Source organism: Cherax quadricarinatus, chromosome 86 (genome assembly GCF_038502225.1).
Source record: "Cherax quadricarinatus isolate ZL_2023a chromosome 86, ASM3850222v1, whole genome shotgun sequence".
Classification (NCBI taxonomy): domain Eukaryota; kingdom Metazoa; phylum Arthropoda; class Malacostraca; order Decapoda; family Parastacidae; genus Cherax; species Cherax quadricarinatus.
Window position 1 is genome coordinate 10728785 of NC_091377.1, and position 12363 is coordinate 10741147.

At 44.9% G+C, this 12363-nt stretch overlaps 1 protein-coding gene across 2 annotated transcripts in view; it reads left to right on the forward strand.

Moving 5' to 3' along the window:
• homer (protein) overlaps window positions 1-12363 on the forward strand; it is a 589932-nt gene that overhangs the window by 67672 nt on the left and 509897 nt on the right. The gene's annotated exons all lie outside the window — the stretch shown is intronic.

The following is a 12363-nucleotide window of genomic DNA, read 5'->3' on the forward strand; positions in this document are numbered from 1 at the left end:
CTGGTCATACCGGCATTTGAGCAGTGATTGGTGGGCCGTTGGGCTGGGTAAAAAAATATCAACTGAAAGAATGTCACGAAAAATTGAAGTTATAGCCGCCGCACAAAGATTGAAACGAAAATGGAACGCACCCTAGCTGAGCAGTGTAGACATATTAATGAACAGTGAGCTGACCTGATAGGTGACGGATGCTCGGGTCGGTTTTAAGACCCAGTCCGCTTCTGGATGGTGGTAGAAAGTTGATGTTTTTGGATTGACCCAGGGTGTGTGGAGTTGAAGTTCCACTTCAGAATAACGACTACTGAAGAGTCACAGGTATTTATAATATCCCACCCATCTCTGTGACATCACACGTTATATTAGTTCATTCAAGGCACAAAGTCAGGGATAAATTAAAGGAAATCGTCTTTCAGTGGATTTCTGAGTGACAATATCATAGTGCTGCTAAATAAGGTCGCGTACTGACCCTTGACTGGCATTGTTACAAGCAAAACGCCTGTCTAAAGAGTCACACGCACATATTTGTCAGTTTATTTTACTTTATCCTGTATAGAAAGAACAAAAAACCACCATACCGTGATTGGAACAATACACAACCCGTACTTGGACCATTTACAAGTCACACTAACACACGGCGGTGAGGGAGCCATGATATATAAGAGAGGGGGACAGGTTCAAGTTGGATCGAAACCTCGTCATCAGCTTCTCTCTCCTATGTTCAGATTATTTGCGTATTTCTGTATATTTACGATCAGACTATATTAAAAATTATGTGAATACAATTAATGTACTTTAAGGCACTAATCCCATTTCAGTTATAGGCAGTTTAAGTAGACCGAGACGTTTTTGTTAGGGCAAGTATCGAAGACTCGAAGAAAAATATAAAAAGTGAGTTAAGTTTGCAAAAAAATCGCTTTCAGCCACTGATTATGTGTCGTTTTGTCAAGAACTGTGTGACTGGTTTCCTTGTAATGTTACCTTGACGTCACTGACCTCGTCAACCAGTAGACTTCAGTTAGGACACTGTGACTATGGTAGACACGTGCCGAGTCTTAGTTACATAGAAGAATACTCACCATTTGTAATGGGAGAATATACAACATTTACCAAGGAAGAATATACAATATTTGCCCAGGAAGAATATATTTGTCACATGGGTCTAGACACTGAATATAATAATATAGGACAATTATTATTTATTTTTATTATCACACTGGCCGATTCCCACCAAGGCAGGGTGGCCCGAGAAAGAAAAACTTTCACCATCATTCACTCCATCACTGTCTTGACAGAAGGGTGCTTTACACTACAGTTTTTAAACTGCAACATTAACACCCCTCCTTCAGAGTGCAACATTCATCACCCATGCTTCACACCCATATACGACAATATAGGACATGCTTCACACCCATGTAAGACAATATAGGACATGCTTCACACCCATGTAAGACAATATAGGACATGCTTCACACCCATGTAAGACAATATAGGACATGCTTCACACCCATGTAAGACAATATAGGACATGCTTCACACCCATATAAGACAATATAGGACATGCTTCACACCCATATAAGACAATATAGGACATGCTTCACACCCATATAAGACAATATAGGACATGCTTCACACCCATATAAGACAATATAGGACATGCTTCACACCCATATAAGACAATATAGGACATGCTTCACACCCATATAAGACAATATAGGACATGCTTCACACCCATATAAGACAATATAGGACATGCTTCACACCCATATAAGACAATATAGGACATGCTTCACACCCATATAAGACAATATAGGACATGCTTCACACCCATATAAGACAATATAGGACATGCTTCACACCCATATAAGACAATATAGGACATGCTTCACACCCATATAAGACAATATAGGACATGCTTCACACCCATATAAGACAATATAGGACATGCTTCACACCCATATAAGACCCATATAGGACAATATTTCCCTAAATTTAAATAGCATTTAATTAAATTTAAGCCACATAACTAAATTCGCCTAAATATTACATTTAAATAATTTTTATAAACAAAAATCACTAAAATATTAATCATATTTCTTATAAAGAAAATGTTATATTTTCCACAGGTTAAGTAATTTATTTATGCTCATTAAATAATGTATGCAGTTTTACAGTAGTCTTACATGTGTAAGTTACTGAGGATAACTGAATCAAGTCAGTGAGTTATTGCTGTTGGGGTCCTGCAGGAAGGTGGTTTGTTCCTCAGTGATGTTGCCTGCTCACTGGCTCTCTTAACAGCATCTGTTGGGGTCCTGCAGGAAGGTGGTTTGTTCCTTAGTAATGTTGCCTGCTCACTGGCTCTCTTAACAGCATCTGTTGGGGTCCTGCAGGAAGGTGGTTTGTTCCTCAGTAATGTTGCCTGCTCACCGGCTCTCTTAACAGCATCTGTTAGGGTCCTGCAGGAAGGTGGTTTGCTCCTCAGTAATGTTGCCTGCTCACCGGCTCTCTTAACAGCATCTGTTGGGGTCCTGCAGGAAGGTGGTTTGTTCCTTAGTAATGTTGCCTGCTCACTGGCTCTCTTAACAGCATCTGTTGTGGTCCTGCAGGAAGGTGGTTTGCTCCTCAGTAATGTTGCCTGCTCACTGGCTCTCTTAACAGCATCTGTTGTGGTCCTGCAGGAAGGTGGTTTGTTCCTTAGTAATGTTGCCTGCTCACCGGCTCTCTTAACAGCATCTGTTAGGGTCCTGCAGGAAGGTGGTTTGTTCCTCAGTGATGTTGCCTGCTCACTGGCTCTCTTAACAGCATCTGTTGGGGTCCTGCAGGAAGGTGGTTTGTTCCTCAGTAATGTTACCTGCTCACTGGCTCTCTTAACAGCATCTGTTGTGGTCCTGCAGGAAGGTGGTTTGTTCCTCAGTAATGTTGCCTGCTCACTGGCTCTCTTAACAGCATCTGTTGGGGTCCTGCAGGAAGGTGGTTTGTTCCTTAGTCATGTTGCCTGCTCACTGGCTCTCTTAACAGCATCTGTTAGGGTCCTGCAGGAAGGTGGTTTGTTCCTCAGTAATGTTGCCTGCTCACCGGCTCTCTTAACAGCATCTGTTGGGGTCCTGCAGGAAGGTGGTTTGCTCCTCAGTAATGTTACCTGCTCACTGGCTCTCTTAACAGCATCTGTTAGGGTCCTGCAGGAAGGTGGTTTGTTCCTCAGTAATGTTGCCTGCTCACCGGCTCTCTTAACAGCATCTGTTAGGGTCCTGCAGGAAGGTGGTTTGTTCCTCAGTAATGTTGCCTGCTCACCGGCTCTCTTAACAGCATCTGTTAGGGTCCTGCAGGAAGGTGGTTTGTTCCTCAGTAATGTTGCCTGCTCACTGGCTCTCTTAACAGCATCTGTTAGGGTCCTGCAGGAAGGTGGTTTGTTCCTCAGTAATGTTGCCTGCTCACCGGCTCTCTTAACAGCATCTGTTGGGGTCCTGCAGGAAGGTGGTTTGCTCCTCAGTAATGTTACCTGCTCACTGGCTCTCTTAACAGCATCTGTTAGGGTCCTGCAGGAAGGTGGTTTGTTCCTCAGTAATGTTGCCTGCTCACCGGCTCTCTTAACAGCATCTGTTGGGGTCCTGCAGGAAGGTGGTTTGCTCCTCAGTAATGTTACCTGCTCACTGGCTCTCTTAACAGCATCTGTTAGGGTCCTGCAGGAAGGTGGTTTGTTCCTCAGTAATGTTGCCTGCTCACCGGCTCTCTTAACAGCATCTGTTAGGGTCCTGCAGGAAGGTGGTTTGTTCCTCAGTAATGTTGCCTGCTCACCGGCTCTCTTAACAGCATCTGTTAGGGTCCTGCAGGAAGGTGGTTTGTTCCTCAGTAATGTTGCCTGCTCACTGGCTCTCTTAACAGCATCTGTTAGGGTCCTGCAGGAAGGTGGTTTGTTCCTCAGTAATGTTGCCTGCTCACCGGCTCTCTTAACAGCATCTGTTGGGGTCCTGCAGGAAGGTGGTTTGTTCCTCAGTAATGTTGCCTGCTCACTGGCTCTCTTAACAGCATCTGTTGGGGTCCTGCAGGAAGGTGGTTTGTTCCTCAGTAATGTTGCCTGCTCACCGGCTCTCTTAACAGCATCTGTTGGGGTCCTGCAGGAAGGTGGTTTGTTCCTCAGTAATGTTGCCTGCTCACTGGCTCTCTTAACAGCATCTGTTGGGGTCCTGCAGGAAGGTGGTTTGTTCCTTAGTAATGTTGCCTGCTCACTGGCTCTCTTAACAGCATCTGTTGGGGTCCTGCAGGAAGGTGGTTTGTTCCTCAGTAATGTTACCTGCTTACTGGCTCTCTTAACAGCATCTGTTGGGGTCCTGCAGGAAGGTGGTTTGTTCCTCAGTAATGTTGCCTGCTTACTGGCTCTCTTAACAGCATCTGTTGGGGTCCTGCAGGAAGGTGGTTTGTTCCTCAGTAATGTTACCTGCTCACTGGCTCTCTTAACAGCATCTGTTGGGGTCCTGCAGGAAGGTGGTTTGTTCCTCAGTAATGTTGCCTGCTCACTGGCTCTCTTAACAGCATCTGTTGGGGTCCTGCAGGAAGGTGGTTTGTTCCTCAGTAATGTTGCCTGCTCACCGGCTCTCTTAACAGCATCTGTTGGGGTCCTGCAGGAAGGTGGTTTGTTCCTCAGTAATGTTGCCTGCTCACCGGCTCTCTTAACAGCATCTGTTGGGGTCCTGCAGGAAGGTGGTTTGTTCCTCAGTAATGTTGCCTGCTCACTGGCTCTCTTAACAGCATCTGTTGGGGTCCTGCAGGAAGGTGGTTTGTTCCTCAGTAATGTTGCCTGCTCACTGGCTCTCTTAACAGCATCTGTTGGGGTCCTGCAGGAAGGTGGTTTGTTCCTCAGTAATGTTGCCTGCTCACTGGCTCTCTTAACAGCATCTGTTGGGGTCCTGCAGGAAGGTGGTTTGTTCCTTAGTAATGTTGCCTGCTCACTGGCTCTCTTAACAGCATCTGTTGGGGTCCTGCAGGAAGGTGGTTTGTTCCTTAGTAATGTTGCCTGCTCACTGGCTCTCTTAACAGCATCTGTTGGGGTCCTGCAGGAAGGTGGTTTGTTCCTCAGTAATGTTGCCTGCTCACTGGCTCTCTTAACAGCATCTGTTGTGGTCCTGCAGGAAGGTGGTTTGTTCCTCAGTAATGTTGCCTGGTCACTGGCTCTCTTAAGAGCATCTTAACAGCTGTCTTAGTGAATGTAAAAGACACCTGAGCAAACATTGGTGTTTACTCACGTGTCTGTTTTAAACCAGTTTGTGGGTATGAGTTATCATGGTTTATACAATGCTGTGTCAGTGTTTAAATGGTTGTGTCATTGAAGTAAACAAGGAAACTCCAAACACATGCAATACATTAGCCGAGTTACTGCTTATCACTGCACGTGCATCCCATCTTCTTAACTTCTTTAACGTCTGTATATGCATTCATACATATTTTCATTCGCACATACATGCATACGCACTTACATACGTTATGCAAAAATCGCGATATGAGATGTAAAACAACCACGGGGAAAGCTCAGTGATATTATAATATATAATATAAGAACCTCTATTTCTACCAGTACATGTACAAGGTATACAGACCAAGGCTGACATCAGTGACATACTACTATATAGACAGCTGCTTGTTATGCTGAGCATTTCCCGCAAATTAGGTCAGTTTTGTCCCAGGATGCGACCCACACCAGTCCACTAACACCCAGGTACCTATTTTACTGATGGGTGAATATGGACAGCAGGTGTCTTAAGGAAATACGTCTTAATGTTTCCATCCGTACCGGGGATCGACCCCCCAGACCTCTGTTTGTGAGCTGAGTGCGCTAGCAATCTAGCTACAGGACACCTTACATACATACATGCAGTTCTCACACATGGTTTGCAGCAAATTTCTCTATTAAGTTAGGCTAGATAGTCCTGTCTATAATAACCAAATATAACAAACCAGAACGGAAATTGGAAGAGATTGGAGTTCTGAGGCCACAGAGCAAAGATGTCATCCACATAGCGGAGCCAGAGTGAAGGTTGCACATCGATGGTAGGAAGAACAGTCTCGCAGTATTCCATGTAAAGATTAGCAAGGACAGGAGAGAGAGGAGAGCCCATAGCGACACCGCATTTCTCGAAGCTCTTAATAATCAGAACGGAAATTAATGAAATATAAGACAAACTCAATAAAAAGTTCTGCGGCGCGAGCAGAAAACGGGAACTTGTCTAGTGCAGTGAACAGTCGCGTCGGATTGGGTGGAAGACTGTAGGGAAGACCCTTGTGGGGTGAGCGGGGAAGTGTTGATAGGGGAAGAATAGGTTGCTGAGAGGAAGGTTTTGAGTGGTAGAGAGAGTACTAGGGCTTAAGAGGCACCTAAGTTCCACCGTCTTATAATAACATGTTCATTTTTTCCACTATAATCTACCTTGTTCATAATTACTATCGCATTTGCTTTGTTTGTTTCGTAAGGTGAAGTCCAGGATCTTTCTTTAGTTCATGGTATAACTTAACAAACCTCAGAGGACAGTTGTGTTGCAGAGGTCCGAGGACAGTTGTGTTGCAGAGGTCCGAGGACAGTTGTGTTGCAGAGGTCCGAGGACAGTTGTGTTGCAGAGGTCTCTGCAACGTAGTTGTCCTCAAAGATCTAAGTTATACCATGATTTTAGGAAAGATAGACTTAACCTTACGAAACAGACAAAGCAAATACGATAGTAATTATAGACAAGGTAGATTATAGTGGAAAGATGAAGATGCCATTAGAAGACGGGGGAACTTACGCGGCTCTTTACCCCGTAGCTTGACCGGTGTAGCGACGAGGAGTGGCAAAAGAGACAGAAGGATTGGACAGGCGCTGAAACACATGCACAAGGTACCTTGGAGAACCACTAATAGCTTATTGGGATATGGGATTTGAGTATTATTATTATTATAATCAAAAAGAAGCGGTAAACCACAAGGGCTGTACAGCAGGGATTTGAGTAGAGAGTGAAGCTGGTTCTTACGATTCCTGGAAGCAATAAAAGCAGCGTCATAAGAACGAAAGAGGCATTTAAAAGAACTTTTTTTATCGTTCTTCCTTCTTTTAGACATATATGTGAGGCTTTCACTGTTTAAGTCACCCTCATAGTCACCCATTGTTTGCAGCAGTGAAATACTGTTTGTGATTAAGATGACAGGCTAAGCTGTGAAATTAGATAGTTTTAGCAGTCATTGCCCCCGCGGGGGGATCCCAGACCAGGTATTCTGGATGATAAGTCTGATCATTCAGGCTTTTGATGCTCCCTTCACACTGAATTAATCCCTGGTGGGTGAAACGTATCCTCAGTAAATGTCTTAATGCCCGCATATACAGAGTACGACTGATTAGGAACATGATTTAGAGATTTAATCCAGTTCCCTCTTGAAGACAGAGGTTTATATGTAGGTAATTTCGCTTATGTTTGATGTGAGTGCGCTGAAAAGTTTTGCAACATTATACTTTTTGAGTTATCTCTAAATGTACTGCCCCTCAAGGCTCTGGTGAGGGGATCTTGATCTAGGGAACTGGATCTGTGCTCCAGTTCCCTGAATTAAATCTGAGTACCTTCCACTTCCCCCCCCCACAGGTGCTGTATAATCCTACGGGTTTAGTGCTTTACCCTTGATTATATTATTATTATAATCAAGGGGGAAGCTCTAAACCCGGAGGATTATACAGCGCCTGGGGAAGGGGATGTGGAAGGCATTCAGGATTAATTCGGGGAACTGGAGCACAGATCCAATTTCCTAAATCAAGAGCTCCTTACCAACATCAAGGAACCTTCCTTGAGGGGCCCTTGATTATAATCTAAATATACTATTTTATTCCTCTGGTTTTCGCAGGGTTATTGCAGAGTTTACCACGCCTCGTTCTCTGGTGAAGAGTGGTTTCAATGAGTGTATTTGGAACTGGTCCCTCCAGCATCTTCCATGTGTAAATTTTAATATATGTTTCTCGCCTGTGCTCCAGGGAGTACGATTTAGGGATTAGTTATGGTTGGATAGGGACCAGGAGGGGTAGGGAAGGGCATGTTAATTGGTTGTTTGGAGATGTTATGGTTGATGTAGAGGTCGGGGAAGGAAGGGGAAGATCAGATTGTAATAGTGGGGTGTTGGTACTTAGAGAGGTAGGGATGCTGATGCTAAGAGAGGTAGGGATGCTGGTTCTGAGAGAGGTAGGGATGCTGATGCTAAGAGAGGTAGGGATGCTGGTTCTGAGAGAGGTAGGGATGCTGATGCTAAGAGAGGTAGGGATGCTGGTTCTGAGAGAGGTAGGGATGCTGATGCTAAGAGTGGTAGGGATGCTGGTTCTGAGAGAGGTAGGGTTGCTGATGCTAAGAGTGGTAGGGATGCTGGTTCTGAGAGGGGTAGGGATGCTGATGCTAAGAGAGGTAGGGATGCTGGTTCTGAGAGAGGTAGGGATGCTGGTTCTGAGAGAGGTAGGGATGCTGATGCTAAGAGTGGTAGGGATGCTGGTTGTGAGAGGGGTAGGGATGCTGATGCTAAGAGTGGTAGGGATGCTGGTTCTGAGAGAGGTAGGGATGCTGATGCTAAGAGAGATAGGGATGCTGGTTCTGAGAGAGGTAGGGATGCTGATGCTAAGAGTGGTAGGGATGCTGGTTCTGAGAGAGGTAGGGATGCTGATGCTAAGAGAGGTAGGGATGCTGGTTCTGAGAGAGGTAGGGATGCTGATGCTAAGAGAGGTAGGGATGCTGGTTCTGAGAGAGGTAGGGATGCTGATGCTAAGAGAGGTAGGTTTGCTGGTTCTGAGAGAGGTAGGGATGCTGATGCTAAGAGTGGTAGGGATGGTGGTTCTGAGGTAGGGATGCTGATGCTAAGAGTGGTAGGGATGCTGGTTCTGAGAGAGGTAGGGATGCTGATGCTAAGAGTGGTAGGGATGCTGGTTCTGAGAGGGGTAGGGATGTTGATGTTAAGAGAGGTAGGGATGCTGGTTCTGAGAGAGGTAGGGATGCTGATGCTAAGAGAGGTAGGGATGCTGGTTCTGAGAGAGGTAGGGATGCTGATGCTAAGAGTGGTAGGGATGCTGGTTCTGAGAGGGGTAGGGATGCTGATGCTAAGAGAGGTAGGGATGCTTGTTCTGAGAGAGGTAGGGATGCTGATGCTAAGAGTGGTAGGGATGCTGGTTCTGAGAGGGGTAGGGATGCTGATGCTAAGAGAGGTAGGGATGCTGGTTCTGAGAGAGGTAGGGATGCTGATGCTAAGAGTGGTAGGGATGCTGGTTCTGAGAGGGGTAGGGATGCTGATGCTAAGAGAGGTAGGGATGCTGGTTCTGAGAGAGGTAGGGATGCTGATGCTAAGAGAGGTAGGGATGCTGATGCTAAGAGAGGTAGGGATGCTGGTTCTGAGAGAGGTAGGGATGCTGATGCTAAGAGAGGTAGGGATGCTGGTTCTGAGAGAGGTAGGGATGCTGATGCTAAGAGTGATAGGGATGCTGGTTCTGAGAGGGGTAGGGATGCTGATGCTAAGAGAGGTAGGGATGCTGGTTCTGAGAGAGGTAGGGATGCTGATGCTAAGAGTGGTAGGGATGCTGATGCTAAGAGAGGTAAGGATGCTGGTTCTGAGAGGGGTAGGGATGCTGATGCTAAGAGAGGTAGGGATGCTGGTTCTGAGAGAGGTAGGGATGCTGATGCTAAGAGTGGTAGGGATGCTGATGCTAAGAGAGGTAGGGATGCTGGTTCTGAGAGGGGTAGGGATGCTGATGCTAAGAGAGGTAGGGATGCTGGTTCTGAGAGAGGTAGGGATGCTAGTACTGAGATAGGGATGCTGATGCTGAGCGAGATAGGGATGCTGGTACTGAGAGTGGTAGGGATTCTGGTACCGAGGTAGGGATGCTGGTGCTGAACGAGATAGGGATGCTGGTACTGAGATAGGGATGCTGGCGCTGAGAGTGGTAGGGATGCTGGCGCTGAGAGTGGTAGGGATGCTGGCGCTGAGAGTGGTAGGGATGCTGGTGCTGAGAGTGGTAGGGATGCTGGTGCTGAGAGTGGTAGGGATGCTGGCGCTGAGAGTGGTAGGGATGCTGGTGCTGAGAGTGGTAGGGATGCTGGTGCTGAGAGAGATAGGGATGCTGGTACTGAGAGAGATAGGGAAAGAGAGACAGTGATATACCTTTACTTGTTTTTGATTCCAGAATCACCACCTCCGTGACCTGGTTCCAGACAACACCTGGTTACTAGTCCTTTTCAATGTACTTCACCTACTTGAGCCTTGTACTTTTACCAGAAGGAAGGCGATCTCTTTCTGGAAGATTTATTTCTCTGAAGACTATTTCTTAAGGCACTGAAAATGGGTTGGGCAAATACTTTTGTTAGTGGGTTTGGGTTTGAGAAGGACCTGCCTAGTATGGGCGAATAGGCCTGCTGCAGTGTTCCTCATTTTTTATGTTCTTATATTCCCCTCTCTCCCTCGCTCCTTGCTTCCTACTTATTTTCTTTCTGTGTTTTCACCATTTTCATTGAATATTTCGGAATCAGATTTATAAGTGGCACGTCTATTGAATTTCAGTTGTTGCAGAGTCAAACGTTTCCTGGTCACGTTCTGCCAATCAGTTCCCAGATGTGTCCGCTTTTTTAATTTGCATATTTGTTATTAAATATAGGTTTTTATATGCTTATGCAACCTAACCGAATACAGCCTAATTTAACTTTTAAGAAAATATCAGCTGTAAAATTACAAGAAACGAAGAAATTGAAACTGGGAATTTGATAATAAGTAACATAGTACAATGAAGATAATTTGTGAACTTGTATCTGTGGTTGTATTATGCGTTGTAAATATAATCCTTTTTGGTGTGTTTATTGGTGGTTTAAGTGTTTAGCGCTTAGTTTTGATAATAATGGTTTACATGGTGGAAACCTGAGCAAACCTACACTGTCGTCTGTCACTTACATACTCCAGTAGCTCGTAACATGTATCCGGTTTTGTTTTCATTTCTTTATTCTAGTGTGTTGATCCCGTCTTCCTCAGCTTGTTTAAAGATTACAGTTCAATTTTCTCTTGTTTCCCAGGTCCTCTTAAATTGTTATGTTGCTTCTTCCCTCCCGTGATGTCTTCTTGATATGTTCCTTCCTTTGATGTCTTCTTGATGTGTTCCCTCCCGTGATGTCTTCTTGATGTGTTCCCTCCCGTGATGTCTTCTTGATATGTTTCTTCCTTTGATGTCTTCTTGATGTGTTCCCTCCCGTGATGTCTTCTTGATATGTTCCTTCCTTTGATGTCTTCTTGATGTGTTCCCTCCCTGTGATGTCTCTTTGATGTGTTCCTCCCTGTGATGTCTTTTTGATGTGTTCCTCCCTGTGATGTCTTCTTGGTGTGTACGTCCCTGTGATGTCTTCTTGGTGTGTACGTCCCTGTGATGTCTTCTTGGTGTGTACGTCCCTGTGATGTCTTCTTGGTGTGTACGTCCCTGTGATGTCTTCTTGGTGTGTACGTCCCTGTGATGTCTTCTTGGTGTGTACGTCCCTGTGATGTCTTCTTGGTGTGTACGTCCCTGTGATGTTTCCCAGAAACCCATCTTACCTGGGAACAGAAGCAGGTGTTTTCAAGATGAAACTACATAACTACTTGCAACAAGTATCAGATCAGTCAGGTCGTAGTCTGTATGTAGGCCTGTGGGCTGCTAGCAGCAACAGGCTTGTTGACCAGGCCGGGTTGCGGAGGTAGAATGACCCTGGAAACTGTCATGGATATAACCTCCATCATGCGTCTCCCTTGGGTCTTTCTAATCCAGCCTCCTTCATTATCCTCGTCATATCTTTCCGTTTTCTGGTCTCTGCTAATAATGTTCCTACCTTCTTCATTTTTATATAATGCTTTAAACTTCTTTTTTCATTATATTCTCACTACATTTTTCTCCTCCTTTCTCAGTTTCTTGAGACTGTCGTCCGTCGCTATGTCATGGTAGTATATCGGTAGACAGCAGTCACCATGGAGGTACTACTACCCTCTCAACGAGTGTCAAACGGAAGCTTATTAAATGCTTTGCACTCTGGTAAGCTTGCTGGTACCTTTTTCTATCTTATGAACATGTAAGATGACGGACAAATCTTATCATTTTCTACTTAAACTCAGTATACACTTATCTTTACTTTCCTGAGTGTGTTTTCAATAGTTTTTTCCCCACTAGTCTTTCCAATTTAGGCGGACATGTCTAAGAGCAGGTAATGTACCTCTGTTAATTACTCTTGACACAGTCTTTGGTTTTCCTATCCTGTTAACCCATTCATGTTAGCAAGCTAGTATAAACTGCATGTTTACTTCTGTAAATGTTGTCAAATTTTAGTATGTTTATATGACTCGATTTCCCATTCCTATTATGTTGGTTTTCTCTGATAA